The sequence below is a fragment of the Triturus cristatus genome, chromosome 3_2 (assembly GCF_964204655.1).
Source record: "Triturus cristatus chromosome 3_2, aTriCri1.1, whole genome shotgun sequence".
Classification (NCBI taxonomy): Eukaryota; Metazoa; Chordata; class Amphibia; order Caudata; family Salamandridae; genus Triturus; species Triturus cristatus.
The window spans coordinates 544,098,096-544,121,506 of NC_140584.1; positions in this window are offsets into that span (position 1 = coordinate 544,098,096).

Sequence of the window (23,411 nt, forward strand, 5' to 3'; positions counted from 1 at the left end):
AATACCACTCCGCTACCCTAAAGCCTAAAACACTACCTCCAGCATGACCCCCTATGCTACCAAAACACCACTGCGCTACAGTAAACCCTAAAACACTACCCCTAGCACAACCCCCTACACTACCCAAACACCACTGCGCTACCCTAATCCCTAAAACACTAGGCCCAGCGCAAACCCCTACACTACCCACACACCACTACGCTACCCTAAACCCTAAATCTACCCCCCCCGCACGACCCCCTACGCTACCCAAACACCAATGTGCTACCCTAAACCCTAAAACACTACCCCCAGCATGACCCCTTACGCTACCCAAACACTACTGCGCTACCCTAAACCCTGAAACACAACCCCCAGCCCGACCCCCTATGCTACCCAAACACCACTGTGCTACCCTAAACCCTAAAACACTACCACCATTACGACACCCTACACTACCTAAACACCACTGTGCTACCCTAAACCCTAAAACACTATGACCAGCGCAAAAACCTACACTACCCAAACACCACTGCGCTACCCTAAACCCTAAATCTACCCCCCGCACGACCCCCTACGTTACCCAAACACCTCTGCACTACCCTAAACCCTAAAACCCTACCCCCAGCACAACCCCCTACACTAAACAAACACCACTCTGCTACCCTACACCCTAAAACACAAACCCCAGCGTGACCCCAACACTACCCAAACACCACTGCGCTACCCTAAACCCTAAAACACTGCCCCCAGCACAACCCTCTACACTACAGAAACACCACTTCACAACCCTAAACCCTAAAACTCTACCGACAGTACGGCCCCCTACACTAACCAAACAACACTGCACTACCCTAAACCCTAAGACACTACCCCCAGCATGACCCCCTACACTACCCAAACACAACTGCACTACCATAAACCCTAAATCTACCCCCAGCATGACCCCCTACACTACAAAAACACCACTGCACTACCCTAAACCCTAAAACACTACCACCAGCATGACCCCTACACTACCCAAACACCACTGCACTACCCTAAACCCTAAAACACTACCCCCAACACGACCCCCTGCACTACCCAAATACAACTGCAACACCCTAAACCCTAAAACACGACCCCCTATACTACACAAATACCACTACACTACGCCAAACCCTTAAATACTACCCCCAGCATGACCCCCTACACTACACAAACACCACTGCATTAACCTAATCCCTAAAACACTACACAAACATCACTGCACTACCCTAAACCCTAAAACACGACCCTCTACACTACCCAAATACAACTGCACTACCCTAAACCCTAAAACACGACCCCTGACACTACAAAAACACCACTGCACTACCCTAAACCCAAAAACACTACCCCCACATCACCACAAACACCACTGCACTACACTAAACCCTAATGGCCCGATTCACAGAACAAACGTAAGACAAAATCCTAAACTTAGTACCATTTTGGTATTCACAGAATGCACTTACTACTTCTGGTATTCACAGAATGAACTTACTACTTTTGCGATTCACAAAATAAACTTACTACTTTTGCTATTCACAGAATGGATTTACGACTCCTAACTTTACGTCCGCACTCGGACCGGAAATTCCGGCCCGGAGGCGGAGCTTCCGGCCCAGAGGCAGGGCTTCCGGACCAGAGGCGGAGCTTCCGGGACAGAGGTGGAGCTTCCGGCCCGGAGGTGGGGATTCCGGCCAGTGGCGGATCTCCGCCACTGGCCGGAATTCCCACCTCCGGCCTGGAAGCCCCGCCTCCGGGCCGGAAGGTCCGCCTCCGGGCCGAAATTTCCAGCCCGAGTGCGAACGTAAAGTTAGGAGTCGTAAATCCATTCTGTGAATAGCAAAAGTAATAAGTTTATTCTGTGAATCGAAAAAGTAGTAAGTTCATTCTGTGACTACCAGAAGTAGTAAGTGCATTCTGTGAATACCAAAATGGTACTAAGTTTAGGATTTTGTCTGAAGTTTGTTCTGTGAATCGGGCCCACAAACTCTACTCCCAGCATGAACCACTACACAACATAAACACCACTGCACTACCCTAAACCCTAAAACACTACACCTAGCACAACCCCTACACTACACAAACACCACTGCACTACCCTAAACCCTAAATCTACCCACAGCACAACCCCACACGCTACCCAAATACCACTCCGCTACCCTAAAGCCTAAAACACTACCTCCAGCATGACCCCCTACGCTACCAAAACACCACTGCGCTACCCTAAACCCTAAAACACTACCCCTAGCACAACCCCCTACACTACCCAAACACCACTGCGCTACCCTAAACCCTAAAACACTACCCCCAGCACGACTCCTTACATTACCCAAACTCCACTGCGCTACCCTAAACCCTAAAACACTACCCCAGCGCAAACCCCTACACTACCCAAACACCACTGCGCTACCCTAAACCCTAAATCTACCCCCCGCACGACCCCCTACGCTACCCAAACACCAATGCGCTACCCTAAACCCTAAAACACTACCCCCAGCACGACCCCTTACGCTACCCAAACACTACTGCGCTACCCTAAACCCTGAAACACAACCCCCAGCACGACCCCCTATGCTACCCAAACACCACTGTGCTACCCTAAACCCTAAAACACTACCACCAGTACGACACCCTTCACTACCTAAACACCACTGTGCTACCCTAAACCATAAACACTATGCCCAGCGCAAACCCCTAAACTACCCAAACACCACTGCGCTACCCTAAACCCTAAATCTACCCCCCGCACGACCCCCTACGCTACCCAAACACCAATGCGCTACCCTAAACCCTAAAACACTACCCCCAGCATGACCCCCTACGCTACCCAAACACTACTGCGCTACCCTAAACCCTGAAACACAACCCCCAGCACGACCCCCTATGCTACCCAAACACCACTGTGCTACCCTAAACCCTAAAACACTACCAGCAGCAAGACACCCTACACTACCCAAACACCACTGCGCTACCCTAAACCCTAAAACACTACCCCCAGCACGACACACTACACTAATCAAATGCAACTGCACTACCCTAAACCCTAAAACACGACCCCTGACACTACAAAAACACCACTTCACTACCCAAAAACACTACCCTCACAACACCACACACACCACTGCACTACATTAAACCCTAAAACTCTACCCCAGCACGTACCCCTACACAACATAAACAGCACTGCACTAACCTAAACCCTAAAACACTACACCTAGCACGACCCCTACACTACACAAACACCACTGCACTACCCTAAACCCTAAATCTACCCACAGCACGACCCCATACGCTACCCAAATACCACTCCGCTACCCTAAACCCTAAAACAATACCTCCAGCACGGCCCCCTATGCTACCAAAACACCACTGCGCTACCGTAAACCCTAAAACACTACCCCCAGCACAACCCCCTACACTACCCAAACACCACTGCGCTACCCTAAACCCTAAAACACTACGCCCAGCGCAAACCCCTACACTACCCAAACACCACTGCGCTACCCTAAACCCTAAATCTACCCCCCGCACGACCCCCTACGCTACCCAAACACCAATGCGCTACCCTAAACCCTAAACCCTAAAACACTACCCCCAGCATGACCCCCTACGCTACTCAAACACCACTGTGCTACCCTAAACCCTAAAACACTACCACCAGCACGACACCCGACACTACACAAACACCACTGCGCTACCCTAAACCCTAAAACACTACCCCCAGCATGACACCCTACACTACACAACACCACTGTGCTACCCTAAACCCTAAAACACTACCCCCAGCAGGACCCTCTACACTACACAAACACCACTGCGCTACCCTAAACACTAAAATTCTACCCCCAGCACCACCCCCTACACTACACAAATACCACTGTGTTACCCTAAACACTAAAACACTATCCCCAGCACGACCCCCTACACTACACAAACACCACTGCACTACCCTAAACCCTAAAACACTACCCCAGCCTGACCACCTGCACTACCCAAACACCACTGCGCTACCCTAAACCCTAAAACACTACCCCCAGCACAACACCCTACACTACACAAACACCACTGCGCTACCCTAAACCCTAAAACACTACCCCAGCATGACCCTTTACACTGCCCAAACAGCACTGCGCTACCCTAAACCCTAAAACACTATCCCGAGCACGACCGCCTACGCTACTCAAACACAACTGCGCTACCCTAAACCCTAAAACACTATCCCCAGCACGACACCCTACGCTACCCAAACACCACTGCGCTACCCTAAACCCTAAAACACTACCCCCAGCATGACCGCCTACACTACCCAAACACCACTGTGCTGCCTTAAACCCTAAAACACTATCCCCAGCACAACCCCCTACACTACACAAACACCACTGCGCTACCCTAAACTCTAAAACACTACCCCAGCACGACCCTCTACACTACCCAAACACCACTGCGCTACCCTAAACCCTAAAACACTGTCCCCAGCACAACCCCTTACACTACACAAAAACCACTGAACTACCCTAAACCCTAAAACACTACCCCAGCACGACTCACTATACTACCCAAACACCACTGCGCTACCCTAAATCATAAACACTACCCCAGCATGACCCCCTATACTACCCAAACACCACTGCGCTACCCTAAACTAACCCTGGGTGTAGTTCGCGAAGTAGCACTTCGCGAAGCTACGCAAAGTGCAGTTCGCACTACGCGAGCTACGCATAGCACTTCGCGAACTGCGTAGTACCTTGTACGCACTGTGCCAGATGTCGTTTTCAATGATTGCACAGTGCGGACAAGCAACCGGCACTGTGCAATCATTGAAAATGGCATCTTGCACAGTGCGAGCTGTAGTTTTCTGCTGCTCGAGTAGATTTTTACTCGAGCTGCAGCTTTCACAACGCGAACTGGTAGTTTCTCATCGCGGGCGGTCGCAAGCATACGCGACCACTCGCAATGAGAAACCTGACCTCCTCGCGTTGGGAATCTCGCCGGGAGGTTTATTTTCCATGCTCGCGATCGCCAACTTGATGTTGCTGATCGCGAACAAGGAAAAAGTCTCGCCGGGATGTCATTTTGCTTGCTCGCGGTCGCCAACTTGATGTTGAGGACCGCGAGCAAACAAAAAATGACCGCAGCACTACGCAACACTACGCTACACGTGTTCGCACTGTGCTACGTGCAATTCGCGTAGTGCGAAGTAGCGCGAACTTCGCAAACTACGCGAGCATAGCGTAGTGCTTTGCCCAGGCTTACCCTAAACCCTAAAACACAACCACCAGCACGACCCCCTACACTACCCAAACACCACTGCACTACCCTAAACCCTAAAACACGACCCCCTACACTACCCAAATACAACTGCACTACCCTAAACCCTAAAACACGTCCCCCGACACTAACAAAAACACCACTGCACTACCCTAAACCCTGAAACACTACCCCCTACACTACACAAACACCACTGCACTACACTAAACCCTAAAACTCTACCCCCAGCACGAACCCCTACACTACATAAACACCAATGCACTACCCTAAACCCTAAAACACTACACCCAGCACGACCCCTACACTACACAAACACCAGTGCACTACCCTAAACACTAAAACACTACCCCAGCACGACTCCCTACACTACCCAAACACCACTGTGCTACCATAAACCCTAAAACACTACCCCCGTCACGACCCCCTAAACTACACAAACACTACTGCGCTACCCTAAACCTTAAAACACTACCCCCGGCACAACCCCCTACACTACACAAACACCACTGCGCTACCCTAAACCCTAAAACACTACCCCCAGCACGACTCCCTACACTACACAAACACTACTGTGCTACCCTAAACCCTAAAACACTACCCCCAGCACGACTCCTTACATTACCCAAACTCCACTGCGCTACCCTAAACCCTAAAACACTACCCCCAGCGCAAACCCCTACACTACCCAAACACCACTGCGCTACCCTAAACCCTAAATCTACCCCCCGCACGACCCCCTACGCTACCCAAACACCAATGCGCTACCCTAAACCCTAAAACACTACCCCCAGCACGACCCCTTACGCTACCCAAACACTACTGCGCTACCCTAAACCCTGAAACACAACCCCCAGCACGACCCCCTATGCTACCCAAACACCACTGTGCTACCCTAAACCCTAAAACACTACCACCAGTACGACACCCTACACTACCTAAACACCACTGTGCTACCCTAAACCCTAAAACACTATGCCCAGCGCAAACCCCGACACTACCCAAACACCACTGCGCTACCCTAAACCTTAAATCTACCCCCCGCACGACCCCCTACGCTACCCAAACACCAATGCGCTACCCTAAACCCTAAAACACTACCCCCAGCATGACCCCCTACGCTACCCAAACACTACTGCGCTACCCTAAACCCTGAAACACAACCCCCAGCACGACCCCCTATGCTACCCAAACACCACTGTGCTACCCTAAACCCTAAAATACTACCACCAGCAAGACACCCTACACTAACCAAACACCACTGTGCTACCCTAAACCATAAAACACGACCCCTGACACTACAAAAACACCACTTCACTACCCAAAAACACTACCGCCACAACACCACAAACACCACTGCACTATACTAAACCCTAAAACTCTACCCCAGCACGTACCCCTACACAACATAAACACCACTGCACTACCCTAAACCCTAAAACACTACACCTAGCACGACCCCTACACTACACAAACACCACTGCACTACCCTAAACCCTAAATCTACCCACAGCACGACCCCATACGCTACCCAAATACCATTCCGCTACCCTAAACCCTAAAACACTACCTCCAGCACGGCGCCCTACGCTACCAAAACACCACTGCGCTACCGTAAACCCTAAAACACTACACCCAGCACAACCCCCTACACTACCCAAACACCACTGTGCCACCCTAAACCCTAAAACACTACGCCCAGCGCAAACCCCTACACTACCCAAACACCACTGCGCTACCCTAAACCCTAAATCTACCCCCCGCACGACCCCCTACGCTACCCAAACACCAATGTGCTACCCTAAACCCTAAAACACTACCCCCAGCATGACCCCTTACGCTACCCAAACACTACTGCGCTACCCTAAACCCTGAAACACAACCCCCAGCACAACCCCCTATGCTACCCAAACACCACTGTGCTACCCTAAACCCTAAAACACTACCACCAGCACGACACCCTACACTACACAAACACCACTGCGCTACCCTAAACCCTAAAACACTACCCCCAGCACGACACCCTACACTACACAACACCACTGTGCTACCCTAAACCCTAAAACACTAACCCCAGCATGACCCTCTACACTACACAAACACCACTGCGCTACCCTAAACACTAAAACTCTACCCCCAGCACAACCCCCTACACTACACAAATACCACTGTGCTACCCTAAACACTAAAACACTATCCCCAGCACGACCCCCTACACTACACAAACACCACTGCACTACCCTAAACCCTAAAACACTACCCCAGCCTGACCACCTGCACTACCCAAACACCACTACGCTACCCTAAACCCTAAAACACTACCCCCAGCACAACACCCTACACTACACAAACACCACTGCGCTACCCTAAACCCTAAAACACTACAGCAGCATGACCCTTTACACTGCCCAAACACCACTGCGCTACCCTAAACCCTAAAACACTATCCCGAGCACGACCGCCTACGCTACTCAAACACAACTGCACTACCCTAAACCCTAAAACACTATCCACAGCATGACACCCTACGCTACCCAAACACCCCTGCGCTACCCTAAACCCTAAAACACTACCCCCAGCACGACCGCCTACACTACCCAAACACCACTGTGCTACCTTAAACCCTAAAACACTACCCCCAGCACAACACCCTATGCTAGCCAAACACAACTGCGCTACCCTAAACACTAAAACACTATCCCCAGCACGACCCCCTACACTACACAAACACCACTGCGCTACCCTAAACTCTAAAACACTACCCCAGCACGACCCTCTACACTACCCAAACACCACTGCGCTACCCTAAACCCTAAAACACTGTCCCCAGCACAACCCCTTACACTACACAAAAACCACTGAACTACCCTAAACCCTAAAACACTACCCCAACACGACTCCCTATACTACCCAAACACCACTGCGCTACCCTAAATCGTAAACACTACCCCAGCATGACCCCCTATACTACCCAAACACCACTGCGCTACCCTAAACCCTAAAAAACTACCACCAGCACGACCCCCTACACTACCCAAACACCACTGCACTACCCTAAACCCTAAAACACGATCCCCTACACTACCCAAATACAACTGTACTACCCTAAACCCTAAAACACGACCCCCGACACTAACAAAAACACCACTGCACTACCCTAAACCCTAAAACACTACCCCCTACACTACACAAACACCACTGCACTACACTAAACCCTAAAACTCTACCCCAGCACGACTCCCTATACTACCCAAACACCACTGCGCTACCCTAAATCGTAAACACTACCCCAGCATGACCCCCTATACTACCCAAACACCACTGCGCTACCCTAAACCCTAAAAAACTACCACCAGCATGACCCCTTACACTACCCAAACACCACTGCACTACCCTAAACCCTAAAACACGATCCCCTACACTACCCAAATACAACTGTACTACCCTAAACCCTAAAACACGACCCCCGACACTAACAAAAACACCACTGCACTACCCTAAACCCTAAAACACTACCCCCTACACTACATAAACACCAATGCACTTCCCTAAACCCTAAAACACTATACCCAGCACGACCCCTACACTACACAAACACCAGTGCACTACCCTAAACACTAAAATACTACCCCAGCATGACTCCCTACACTACCCAAACACCACTGTGCCACCATAAACCCTAAAACACTACCTCCGTCACGACCCCCTAAACTACACAAACACTACTGCGCTACCCTAAACCTTAAAACACTACCCCCGGCACAACCCCCTACACTACACAAACACCACTGCGCTACCCTAAACCCTAAAACACTACCCCCAGCACGACCCCCTACACTACACAAACACCACTGCGCTACCCTAAACCCTAAAACACTACCCCAGCACGACTCCCTACATTACCCAAACACCACTGCGCTACCCTAAACCCTAAAACACTACCCCCAACACGACCTCCTACGCTACACAAACACCGCTGCGCTACCCTAAACCGTAAAACACTATCCCCAGCACAACCCCTTACACTACACAAAAACCACTGAACAATCCTAAACCCTAAAACACTACCACCAGCACGACCCCCTACACTACCTAAACACCACTGCACTACCCTAAACCCTAAAACACGACCCCCTACACTACCCAAATACAACTGCACTACCCTAAACCCTAAAACACGACCGACACTAACAAAAACACCACTGCACTACCCTAAACCCTAAAACACTACCCCTACACTACACAAACACCACTGCACTACACTAAACCCTAAAACTCTACCCCAGCTTGAACCCCTACACTACATAAACACCAATGCACTACCCTAAACCCTAACACACTACACCCAGCACGGCCCCCACACTACACAAACACCAGTGCACTACCCTAAACCCTAAAACACTACCCCAGCACGACTCCCTACACTACCCAAACACCACTGTGCTACCATAAACCCTAAAACACTACCCCCGGCACGACCCCCTAAACTACACAAACACCACTGCGCTACCCTAAACCTTAAAACACTACCCCCGGCACAACCCCCTACACTACACAAACACCACTGCGCTACCGTAAACCCTAAAACACTACCCCCAGCATGACCCCCTATACTACCCAAACACCACTGCGCTACCCTAAACCCTAAAACACTACCACCAGCACGACCCCCTACACTACCCAAACACCACTGAACTACCCTAAACCCTAAAACACGACCCCCTACACTACCCAAATACAACTGCACTACCCTAAACCCTAAAACACGACCCCGACACTAACAAAAACACCACTGTACTACCCTAAATGCTAAAACACTACCCCCTACACTACACAAACACCACTGCACTACACTAAACCCTAAAACTCTACCCCCAGGACGAACCCCTACACTACATAAACACCAATGCACTACCCTAAACCGTAAAACACTACACCCAGCACGACCCCTACACTACACAAACACCAGTGGACTACCCTAAACCCTAAAACACTACCCCAGCACGACTTCCTACACTACCCAAACACCACTGTGCTACCATAAACCCTAAAACACTACCCCTGGCACGACCCCCTAAACTATACAAACACCACTGCGCTACCCTAAACCTTAAAACACTACCCCCGGGACAACCCCCTACACTTCACAAACACCACTGTGCTACCCTAATCCCTAAAACACTACCCCCAGCACGACCCCCTACACTACACAAACACCACTGCGCTACCCTAAACCCTAAAACACTACCCCCAGCATGACCCCCTACACTACACAAACACCACTGCGCTACCCTAAACCCTAAAACACTACCCCAGCACGACTCCCTACACTACCCAAACACCACTGCGCTACCCTAAACCCTAAAACACTACCCCCAGCATGACCTCCTACACTACACAAACACCACTGCGCTACCCTAAACCCTAAAACACTACTCTAGCACGACCCCCTACACTACCCAATCACCACTGCACTACCCTAAACCCTAAACCTACCCCCAGCATGACCCTCTATACTACCCAAAAAACACTGCACTACCCTAAACCCTAAAACACTACCCCAGCATGAACCCATATACTACACAAACACCACTGCACTACCCTAAACCCTAAAACACTACCCCAGCATGACCCCCTACACTACTCAAACACCACTGCACTACTGTAAACCCTAAACCTACCCCCAGCATGACCCCCTATGCTACCCAAAAACCACTGCACCACCCTAAACCCTAAAACACGACCCCTACACGCCACAAACACCACTGCACTACCCTTAACCATAAAAGACTACCCTCTGCATGACCCCCTACACTACACAAACACCACTGCACCACCCTAAACCCTAAAACACTACCCCCTACACTATGCAGACAACACTGCACTACCCTAAACCCTAAAAAATGACCCCCTACACTACACAAACGCCACTTCACTACCCTAAACCCTAAAACGGTACACCCAGCATGACCCCCTACACTATACAAACAACACTGCACTACCCTAAACCCTAAATGAACGCACAGCACGACCCCCTACACTACCCAAACAGCACTGCACTACGCTAAACCCGAAAACACTACCCCCAGTATGACCCCCTACACTACACAAACACCACTGTGCTACCCTAAAACACTACCCCCAGCACTACCCCATACAGTACACAAACACCACTGCGCTACCCTAAACCCTAAAACACTACCCCCAGCACGAACCCCTACACTACCCAAACACCACTGTGCTACCCTAAACCCTAATTCACTGCCCCCAGCACGAACCCTACACTACCCAAACACCACTGCGCTACCTTAAACCCTAAAACACTACCCCCAGCACAACACCCTACGCTACCCAAACACCACTGCGCTACCCTAAAACACTATCCCCAGCACGACCCCATACACTACACAAAAACCACTGAGCTACCCTAAACCCTAAAACACAACCCCAGCACAACCCCCTACCCTACCCAAACACCACTGCGCTACCCTAAACCCTAAAACACTACCCCAGCATGACCCCCTATACTACCCAAACACCACTGCACTTCCCTAAACCCTAAAACACTACCCCAGCATGACCCCCTACACTTCTCAAACACCACTACACTACCCTAAACCCTAAAACACTACCCCAGCACGACCCCCTACACTACCCAAACACCACTGTACTACCCTTAACCATAAAACACTCCCCCCAGCATGACCCCCTACACTACACAAACACCACTGCACCACCCTAAACCCTAAAACACCACCCCCTACACAATACAGACACCACTGCATTACCCTAAACCCTAAAATACAACCCCCTACACTCCACAAACACCACTACACTACCCTTAACCATAAAACACTCCCCCCAGCATGACCCCCTACACTACACAAACACCACTGCACCACCCTAAACCCTAAAACACCACCCCATACACAATACAGACACCACTGCATTACCCTAAACCCTAAAACACTACCCTCTGCATGACCCCCTACACTACACAAACACCACTGCACAACCCTAAACCCTAAAACACGACGCCCTACACTCCACAAACACCACTTCACTACCCTTAACCATAAAACACTCCCCCCAGCATGACCCCCTACACTACACAAACACCACTGCACCACCATAAACCCTAAAACACTACCCCCTACACAATACAGACACCACTGCATTACCCTAAACCCTAAAACACTACCCTCTGCATGACCCCCTACACTACACAAACAACACTGCACTACCCTCAACCCTAAAACACTACCCCAGCACAAACCCCCAAACACTACCCAAATACCACTGCACTAACCTAAACCCTATATCTACCCCAGCACGACCTCCTACACTACCCAAACACCACTGCACTACCCTAAACTCTAAATGTGCCCCCAGCACGACCCCTTACAAACTCTAAAACACAACCCCCAGCAGGACCCCCTACACTACACAAACACCACTGCACTGCCCTAAACCCTAAAAAACTACCCCCAGCAAAACCGCCTACACTACACAAACACCACTGCACTACCCTAACCCCTAAAACAGTAACCCCAGCATGACCTCCTACACTACCCAAACACCACCACACTACCCTAAACCCTAAAACACTACTCCCAGCACGACCCCTACACTACACAAACACCACTGAACTACCCTAAACCCTAAATCTACCCCCAGCACGACCCCCTACACTACCAAAACACCACTGCACTACCCTAAACCCTAAAACACAACCCCCAGCATAACCTCCTACACTACCCAAACACCACTGCACTACCCTAAACCCTAAAACACTACCCCTACCACGACCTCCATACACTACCCAAACACCACTGCACTACCCTAAACCCTAGAAAAGTAACCCCCACCCCATGCCCAATCCCTCTTACCTGTCACTCCTCGTGGTTCCTGCTTTACGTTGTCTCTGAGGGGCAGTGCATGTCATTGTGAGGAAACGGAACAGCCTATGTTTCCTTACAACGACGTGGATCGTCTACATTTTTTTAGAATGCATTGTCAAAACCATACATACCTTTACAACGACATTCGTTGTAAAGGCATGCGTGGTAAATGAACATGCGTTCTAAAAAAATGCGTAGTAATGACTTCGCGATGAACATCGCATGCATGGTAATGCATGCGTTGTAATGGTATTGCAAAGTAAAAAAGTTGTTATTACAGCTGTTTAGCGATCGAAGCTGATCCCTGTTCTTCAGTGAGTCTTTTATTTGATTAGGAGGAAGGAATGTGTTTTTTTACCGAAAAGTGCATTCCCGGCTGTTGTATTGTGAATTGTCCGTCCGTGTGGCCTGGTTTAACTTCCGGTGAGAGAGTGGATGAGTCGGTTTCGATCTAAAGGAGTTCTGTTGTTGGACGGGGCCGGCGCAACACGTCATCAGAAAACACAGCTAATGGAAAGCGTCCTCCCCGAAGTGTGGAGCAGTGCCACGAGAGGTCAACAAGTGTGCGTCCCACCGCAGTTTGACCATACCGTGCCGTTCTAGGTTACGTGAGGCAGAAGCGGTATCCATCGCAGGTCCTCTTGTACACTAAAAAAGGACCAAACGATGCTTTCCTTTCTTTTCTTCTTCTGCTGCACCATATGTTCTTCCTCCTCTACTGCAAGTGGATCACCTTCGGCAAAACTAGAAGCCATAGTTGTATTAAAAATAAACAAACACACAAAAAAGGTATATCAATATAAAGAGAAGCAAGAAACAGGTCTTATCTCTATCAAGGACAAAAAGTAAGGGAAATATCAGAAGGATGGATCCTCCCTCTTTCACAATGAAATTTATTTCAACCAATCAGATTTCTTTTCCTGACATGAAGTCGCGTAGGGTGCACGCACTTGTCACACACCCTTCGCGCACCCGCGAAAATCATATATATATCATTATACACTATAAATAAAAATTTCTATAAACTTTTAATAAGTATATTAGCAAAACTGTTCAGTCTAATATCATATTCAATCTTTCTATAGTCATTTTTTCAACTTTAAAAGTATGCCGAAGTCTTGAATTCGCCTCGATCTCAGCATGATCACGGCACGACCCCAGAAATACGCGTGGGGAGATTTTGCGCTCATTAAGCATCTACACCGCGCATTTCGTAACTTTACTTTCGTTTAAATTATATTGAAAAGAATACTTTAAAAATACTTTTATTAATACATTTAGACAAACACTGAAAGGAAATGTTTTATTTATAATTAATTTAAAGATATTTCATACTTTACAAATTGCGCCAAAGTCGTGACCCCAGCATGACTTTTCAAAATGGCTACCGGAATGCGCGCAGCCATCAAGTAGGATGCGCGAAGGGTGCGCGACTTCTGTTTAATATTACTAAAAAAAAAAAGAATTAATATAGTTTTCCTAACTAAAAATTATTCACATTTTTTTAAAATATATATATATAGGATTGAGGTACATTAGACTTACAAATTTTCATTTAAAAAACCTTTGAAATTCACTGAAAAAAACATAGGTTTCAGGCACGTTATAGTTAGAAATTAGCATTTAAAAAAACATAGAAATTCACAAAAAAAACCAGCTAACTATAACTCGCGCGCCCGCAATCCACTGCTGATGACGTTACATATTACATCACTCATGACATGGTCAGTGACATCACTCATGACATCACTGATGACATCTCAAATGACATCACTGATGACATCACTGATGACATCATCCAGTGAATGTGTGATTTTCTTAAAATTTTCAATATCTTTTATATATATAGGGAAAGGCCTGTTAAAGAATGAGTGGGTGTACAAGTGTGTAAAGGGATGATTTTCTGTGTTGCGTAACTGACTCTATAAGTGAGTCGTTTAACTGCATCTTACTTCACACTAGTGACTAAACTGTATAAATGTTTGTATGTGTCTGTGTGTTGGTGTATAAGTGGCGGCATGGTTTTGTGAATAGCTATATAAGTGTATATATGAGTTATTGATTGCTTGTCTCAGTATCTGAATGAGTTCCTGAGTGTTTGTGTGGGTAGGGTGTGTGTGACTCTGTGCATAGATGAGTGAGTGGGTGATTCTATGAGTGGATGTTTTTAAAAGTGCATCTGTGATGGACTGTATGGTTGAGTGAGTGTATGTATGGCTGTGTTATGGATTGAATGTATATCTCAGTGGTACATTTGTGACTAACTACATATGTGAAAGGCAGTATATATGTGTGTAAGAGTATATAAGTGGCTAGATGTGAGAGTGTGTGATTGTGACAGTGACTGTATGGATGAGTGTGTGCTTGTGTCATTGATTCTAATAGAGCATAAGCATGTGATACTATTTTTGTGAGTAAGGGAACTTGAGTGTGTATAACTGCATAGGGGAGTAAATGGCAGTGTGATTATTTGCATGAATGACTAGGTGTGAGAGTTCCTCTATGGATGATTGGTAGTGTGTGAGTGTCTATATAGGTGTGTGTATAAATTTATATGATACTTTTTTATGGAGTGACTGTAACTATGAGTGACTGTACAGGTGAGTATGTGGAGGTGTATGAAGACCTAAAAGTTAATATGTGGGTATGCAGTTATTGGTATTGCATTATGTATGGATTTGAGAATGGAACTCTGTAATTTTGAGTTGGTATATCAAAGGTTATATAAGGGTGTGAGAAGATGTGGTAATTTATCACATGAATGACGTCATCAGTGATGTCTTCAGTGATGTCATTTGAGATGTCATCAGTGATGTCATGAGTGATGTCACTGACCATGTCATGAGTGATGTAATATGTGACGTCATCAGCAGTGGATTGCGGGCGCGCGAGTTATAGTTAGCTGAACTAACTATAATGGGGGAATTTCAATGGTTTTGTACGAGTGAAATGTCCAGCTAACTATAACATGTGTGAAACCTATGGTTTTTTCAGTGAATTTGCAAGGTTTTTTAAATGCTAATTCCTAACTATAACGTGTGTGAAACCTATGGTTTTTTCAGTGAATTTGCAAGGTTTTTTAAATGCTAATTCCTAACTATAACGTGTGTGAAACCTATGGTTTTTTCAGTGAATTTGCAAGGTTTTTTAAATGCTAATTCCTAACTATAACGCGTGTGAAACCTATGGTTTTTTCAGTGAATTTGCAAGGTTTTTTACATCCTTTTTTTTTATTTTTATTTTTTCCTTTAAACACTATGCTACCTATGTATATATTCATGGATTTACTGCATTGTGCAATATAGAAAGATTCACCTTTTTTAAATAAATGGTTAGATATAGTTCTATAACATAGTTAATATCTTTAACAAACCTTCATCTTTTTTTTTAATTTATTTTTTAATAATTTTTTACCGTGCGCGTACGGTAAGCTTACCGTAAGCGCACGGTTCGCTTTATGTATGGTGAGCGTACGTAATATTTATACTCCGTGTGCGCATGCTTACGCAATTTACGGACGCGTCCGTACTTCCTGCGCGACGCGTAAGTGCATGCTTCATACGCACACGCGCGCGCGCACGTTACGCGTAAGCGTACGAGCGTGCCTCTAATGCGCATGCGCGCGTGCGCGTGTCTTCCGTACGCGCATGCGTACTTTTAACTAACGCGCTTGGTAAGCTTAACGTGCGCGTACGGTTGGTCATGTGATCAAGAAACAACACTTTTGATTGGTTTAAACTACTTTCAGTTCCAGAATCTTCCTACACCACACCCATTCCCCTCATTAATGCTTGTGATTCCCTAGGAGAAGGAGCTGAATTGTCTTTGGGATACAATGGCAGAGCAGCAGTCCTCTTCTCAGAGTGAGCAGGGCAGCAGCATCATTAGACAGAGAAGGAGGAAACAAAAGAATTCTTTTGTTTGGGAAAATTTTACATTTCCAGAGGGGCAGAAAAAGGTAAATGCTCCATTAGTCACCTGCTCACTTTGTGAGCGTGTCTTATCTAGAGGTGATCCAAGGAAGAAGTATTCCTTTGGTAATCACACTATGGTTAGACACATTAGGGATGTACATCCCAGGACTTTTGCTCGACATACTGAAGCAACCTCTCCAGTAAGTCACCCGAGCACATCCACAGAAGCTCAGCCGAGTACATCTTCGGCAGCTCAGCCGAGCCCTTCCTCTGCGGTGGGAGCATCACCCTCTTCTGCTCCTCTGGACATCTACCCTCGGTTTCAGAGAGTACAGATAAGGTGCAACACTTGCTATGCTCTTATTGCTTACGGGGAGTCTAGTATTCCTCTTATAGACAATAAGATTGCGCAGTACAAGTGCGGTACCTTCTAATATTCCCATTCTTTCTTTCCTCCCTCCCTGTATTAACACAAGGGCTCTTTTACGAGCCACCCTAGCTCACATTTTTTTTTAGTTTTTTTATCACTTTATTTATTTATTTTTAAATTGCCGTGCGCACCTTTTTAAAAAAAAAATGCACTTGCCCAAACAGCTGTTTTTATGCTGAATACAAACCATCACAGTTCTAAAAAACAAGCTGCGCCTTTCCTATGAATGCCATTCTTACAGAACCAGACCAACACAAATTAATTCTCTGACAACAATTCCTTTGTGCACACAGACTCATAGTGTGATTGTAGGCAGAAAACAGTATTCCTGGGAGATACCAGTACACCTTAACTTATAGTGAAGACATACTCCATAATATCTGACATGTTCAAGGCACTTAAATATCTTCCTTAACATAAAATGTAAAACACAACTTTTTTAAAGTGCTAAGAAAATGTACCATGCTATTTTCAAATGTGTTTGCATTTGCCTCTCATTTGAGAGAAAGTGATTTCTGCTGAATGCTAACCATCATAGTTCAAGAAAAAAAAATGCCCATTTCCTGCAAGTGCAAGGCTAACATACCAAGAGCAACACAAATTAAATCTCTGATAACAATTCCTGTGTGCACACAGACTCATAGTGTGATTCTAGGCAGAAAACATTATTTCTGGGTGATACCAGTACACCTTAACTTATGCTGAAGACATTCTCAATAATATCTTACAAGTTCAAGACAATTAAATATCTCCCAAAATACAAAATGTGAAAAACATCTTTAAAAGACCAATCACATTTCTATTATTTATATCAAAATGCACCACATACATTCCCTCTCAAATTCATAACTCACCTTTAAAAGTAGTTAGTTCAGAAAGCAATGTGGCACTCAAACAGCAGATTATCAGAGCCAGAATCTCTGAGCTGTACACCTCTCTCCTCTCACCAGAACCAGTTAATGGCAAAGTTTCCCTCTCTTTTTCCACACATATACATGTTAACTCCAAATCACAGTGTTTCCCTCATTTTTTCAAATGGAATCACACATTTCTATTGGTTGGTAATTTCAACCCTTTCCAAATGATCCCTTCCCCCAACTTGACTTCTGCCTGCTACCATAGCAACAGGTCATGGAACACTGGTGTGAGCAGAGAGGTCAGAAGTTCAGCACACAATGTTTCTAATCCAAAGAGCAAGAGTGCTTGACTTTTCAAACCTAACAGCAAATCCAAATTAATGTTCTGTGGGTACACATTTTTCTGCACCAATACAAAACATGCTTGTAAAAATCTAAACATACAGCCTAGTTTTAACTGTAAAATGGTTTGAATCAACCAATCAGTTCTTTTAAAAAAAAAAGTATGTTTTCCTCCATTTTACATTTTTCTTTCTTTTCATATTACCATTCTACTGAAACACACCTTCTGAGTGCATCCAGATCTCCTTGGAAGATGTTCACAGTGTGGATTGTAGGTCACAGCTATGTCTTCTGGAGTGAAAAGTTTGCAGAAAAAAGAGGTATTGTGAAAGATCTTGCTTTGCCAAATGTAGACATTAAATGGATTGGTCAGAGAGGGTTAAAGTGGCACCAATAAATGCCTTTGGTGAAAACCTTTCTACATCTCCCACAGCCTGACCTTATTATTGTGCACTGTGGTGGAAATGACCTAGGCACTTTAACTGGGGTAGGTCTGGAAATGCTTATTAAGGACACCTTTGTGCAATTAATGTCACTTTTTCCACAAACTGCCTTTGTATATTCTAATATATGCCAAAGGCAAAAGTGGAACTGGTCCAACCAATTTTGTCCACAGATTGACAAAGCAAGAAAGCACGTCAATAAGTCTGTTTCTGCTTTCCTCAGAGACTATGGTATGGGTTCTATATACCACAACAACTTGCGCTACAACATGCAAGACATTTATAGAGGAGACAGTGTACATTTCAATGATGAAGGGAACAGAGTCTTCCTCTTGAACTTTAGACTCTGCATCGGTACTTACTTGTAGGTACCAAAAAAAAACACTCAATAAACACAACGGCTCTTTTTAGAGCCAACCAACATTTAAACATTTATTTTTGATTTTTCATTCTTTTTTTAAAAAATTTTTTACCGCCGTACGCTTACCGTATGCGCACGGTACGCTTACCCCGCGATTTTTAACAAAAAAATTAAAATGTATTTTTCACACTTCTGAGTCCTTCTTGGACCCCCTGACAAAGGCTAGGGGGTTTCCAACTCTCTACCTTTCCCCCTTTTCACGTTCTCCACCTTTGTTTTTTAGTGTGAGACACACAAAATGGCGGCCGACACTTCCTGATTTCGACCGAGTAGAATGTTTACTGTCATGTAACAACCAATCAGAATTACGGTCGCGCACGGCATTGTGCGCGTACGGTAAGCTTACGGTGCGCGTACGGTGCGCGCTTATAGATATATATGTACTTTTAACTGCAATTTTCTCAGCAACTACTGAACAGATTGACTCCAGATATCCAAAAGGCCCATCCCTGACCTGAGGACTACCTCTATGCCAAATTTCAATTAATTCTGTTCAGCCGTTCGGGCTGTACCTTGGACTAAAGGTCCTATGGAAAAATGCATGGGGAAAACGCGTTTTGGGACCCCCCTTTTTTCTCAGCCCCCGCTTCACGAATCCCCCCAAGACTTTCAGGGTAGGAGCGGAGCGGAGCGCCCCACCTATTTTGAAAAATTCGCGAGGATTCATCAAGTGGCGCCAAAGTTATTCAAAATAGAATTTTCAGATTTCCTATGGAAACACGGTCTTAACTATAACTATCTACTGGCGACCGCCAGTAGATAATATACATACATATATATATATGTTGTGTGTATTATGTATATGTATATATACGGATATATGTGCATTATATGTGTCAGGCTGTTTTGAAATTAGAGTAAAAAGCTCTTGACATCTACATCCTGGAGTGCGAGTATTTCTTTTTTGGTGACAATATATATATATATATCTGTGATGTCACTGACCATGTCATGAGTGATGTAATATGTGAGGTCATAAGCAGTGCATTGCGGGGGTGTAAGTTATAGTTAGCTCAGCTAACTCTAAGTGCTGCAATTCACTGGTTTTCTATGAGTGAAATCTGAGCCTAACTATAATTTATGACTATAGATCTCGACAAACACAGCCTTCTCTCTAAATCCTACTGTCAGCAATATCCTACTCCATGTCCTAAGTAGTCATCCCTTTGCTCTGAAATGGAGTATCCCCTTTGGGCAATTTCTACGAGCTTAACAAAACTGTAGCAGTCAAGAGGATTTCCTAGTAGAGCAGGAGGTCATGGTGGCTGGGTATAAAGAATGTGGCTATCCCAACTGGGTATTAAAGAAAGCTATACAAAGAGTCAGTGAGAAGGCTGGAGTTGATATCCCAATCAGCCCAGCAAAAAAAGACCTCAGACAAAGATGGTACACGGAGATTGGTTGTCACATAGAAAAATAAATCTTGATGTGTGAAGAGGATATTACACAAAAATTGGGAATTGCCTAAATGTGACTGAATAATTGGCGAACTGGGTGTAGGAGATTCAATTACTCATTGAAGTGCATCATCTTGATATGTTACTTTTGACTGAGACCTGGACCTTTCTTACTCCGTTCTTGAACCAGGACTGGCGTGTCCCCCAGGCTATAAGATATTTCACAAGCCTAGTGCTACAGGTAGAGGTGGTGGGGTTGTTTTTTTGTTTAAAGAGGGGTGGGATTTTGTCCCTATGGATATAGACGCAGTGGAGGGATTTGAGCTCTAAAAGACCCCAGGGGGCACTTATTGGATGGTATAGTGTGCTATAGGCCCCCTGGTGCAGTCAACCTACCTCAATTGCAGGTGCTGATCGATGTCTTTAATAATATGGCACTTACTCACTCGAGACTGCTTATTGCAGGGAACTTCAATCTATGGCCAAATGGTACTTAAGATATAGGATATCATACCCTTCTCCAATCCTGCGAAAGTCTAGTCCTATTTCAGGGCATAACAGGGCCTACACACATAGAGGGGATACATGGTCAACCTAGTTTTTAGTGAGGAAAGGTTTACTGGACATATGGAGGTACTCTCTGTAGACTGGACTGACCACCATCTGGTCAAATTTCTGACGTCCATCCCCAGCCGAGGAGCTCCAACTCTGAGGGATGTTAGGAGCTTCCTGAGTAGGGATTGGAAGAGGATATTGGAAAAGGCAACACAGTCACCAACGTTTGCCATCTAAGGGGATTTTGATGTACTTAGGTCAGTGGAGGAGAATTATGTGAATCTCTGTTATCAAATTACTGCAATTGTTAATCAAATTGCCCCTCTGAAAAATTGTAAAAATAGGGATAGACCCTCCGCTAGGTGGTTCAATGAAAAACTGAAAGCCCTGAAACTAAAATGTAAACAGGCAGAAAGAAAATGGAGAAAGCACTATGCAGACGAGGATAAGATTGCCTGGAAAGCGGCCATATCTCTCTACAGAAAAGAAATATTTTGCAGAGATCATTCTGAGCTCATTAAATAAGTCCCAATGCATCTTGCAAAATAGTTGATGACATCACTAACCCACAGAGCTCACAAAACGAGATCCAGACAACTCAAGCTCTCTGCGACAGTTTACCAACCTTTTTTGATGAAATAATCAGCACTATTATTACTGGGCTTGAATCAAACATTTCCGTAGGGGAAGAAGTTATGAGTATGACCCATGGAGTAGCAACCTTGACTGATGGTGAGGAAGGGGTGTCCTGTGTAGGAAAACAGACTGGTAAAGGGACTGTTATATTGAGTCTCTTGGATCACTTTGAGCCTCCATCGGAGGAGGAATTTGGCGGGCTCGCCTTGGGTGTCTCCTCGGGCTCCCCACTGGACCCCCTTCCACATAAAATCTGGAAGGAATTTGCCTCAGAACTTTTTCCCAGACTACAGCAGATTTGCAATCAATCGTTATCCAGCAGGGTTGTACCATCGGGCTGGAAACACTCTTGAAGAAGGCCACTCTTGACTCAACCTGCCCGGGTAGTTATCGGCCCATCTCTCTCCTACCCTACCCAGTGAAGATCCTCGAACGTCTGGTCAGCAAATCTCTGTCAGTATTCTTAGAACATAACAACCATCTGGCGGATGTACAATTTGGTTTCCGTCCAAAACACGGAACAGAGTCTGCAGGTGCCAGGCAGTGGCTCTTCCACCGTTCCAATCAGCCTTCACTAACATCTGTCATGGGGTTTCACAAGGATCTGCCATCAGCCCAATTCTATTCATCAATTACTTGAGCCCACTGATCAATACTATTCGGGCTCACAATGTGAAATTGGTAAACTATGCTGATGACACCCAGGTCATTCTATCTCTTGATGGAACCCATCCTAATGTCTTGGAGGAATTTCATGCTTGCATGCATGACACTGTGCAGTGGTTACGAAACAATTCTCTACAATTTAGTTTAGATAAGACCGAAATTTTACACTGCGCAGTTGGGAAGGTTCCTCTGCCTCTTCCTCACAAGTTTTGGCCTCTTTGTACATCTACTCCCTTGGCGCCGGCTAAGACGGTGCAAAACTTGGGAGTCATGTTCAATGCCAACTTGTCACTGGAGGCGCAAGTGAATAAGATGGTGGGGTGCTGTTTTGGTCTTATTAGAGCATTGAGAAAGATCCTTCCGTTGCTTCCCATCTCGGTCAGAGCCTTGATAGTACGAGGCGCTATTTTAAGCAGACTTGACTACTGCAACGCCTTACTGTTGGAGTCCCCCAAATATCTGATCCAACGACTGCAACGTGTTCAGAACACGGCAGCAAAATTAGCTCTGTCTAGACCACGAGGCTTCTCTGCCTCAATGTGTCTAGCTGAGCTACACTGGCTCCCAGTGCAGCA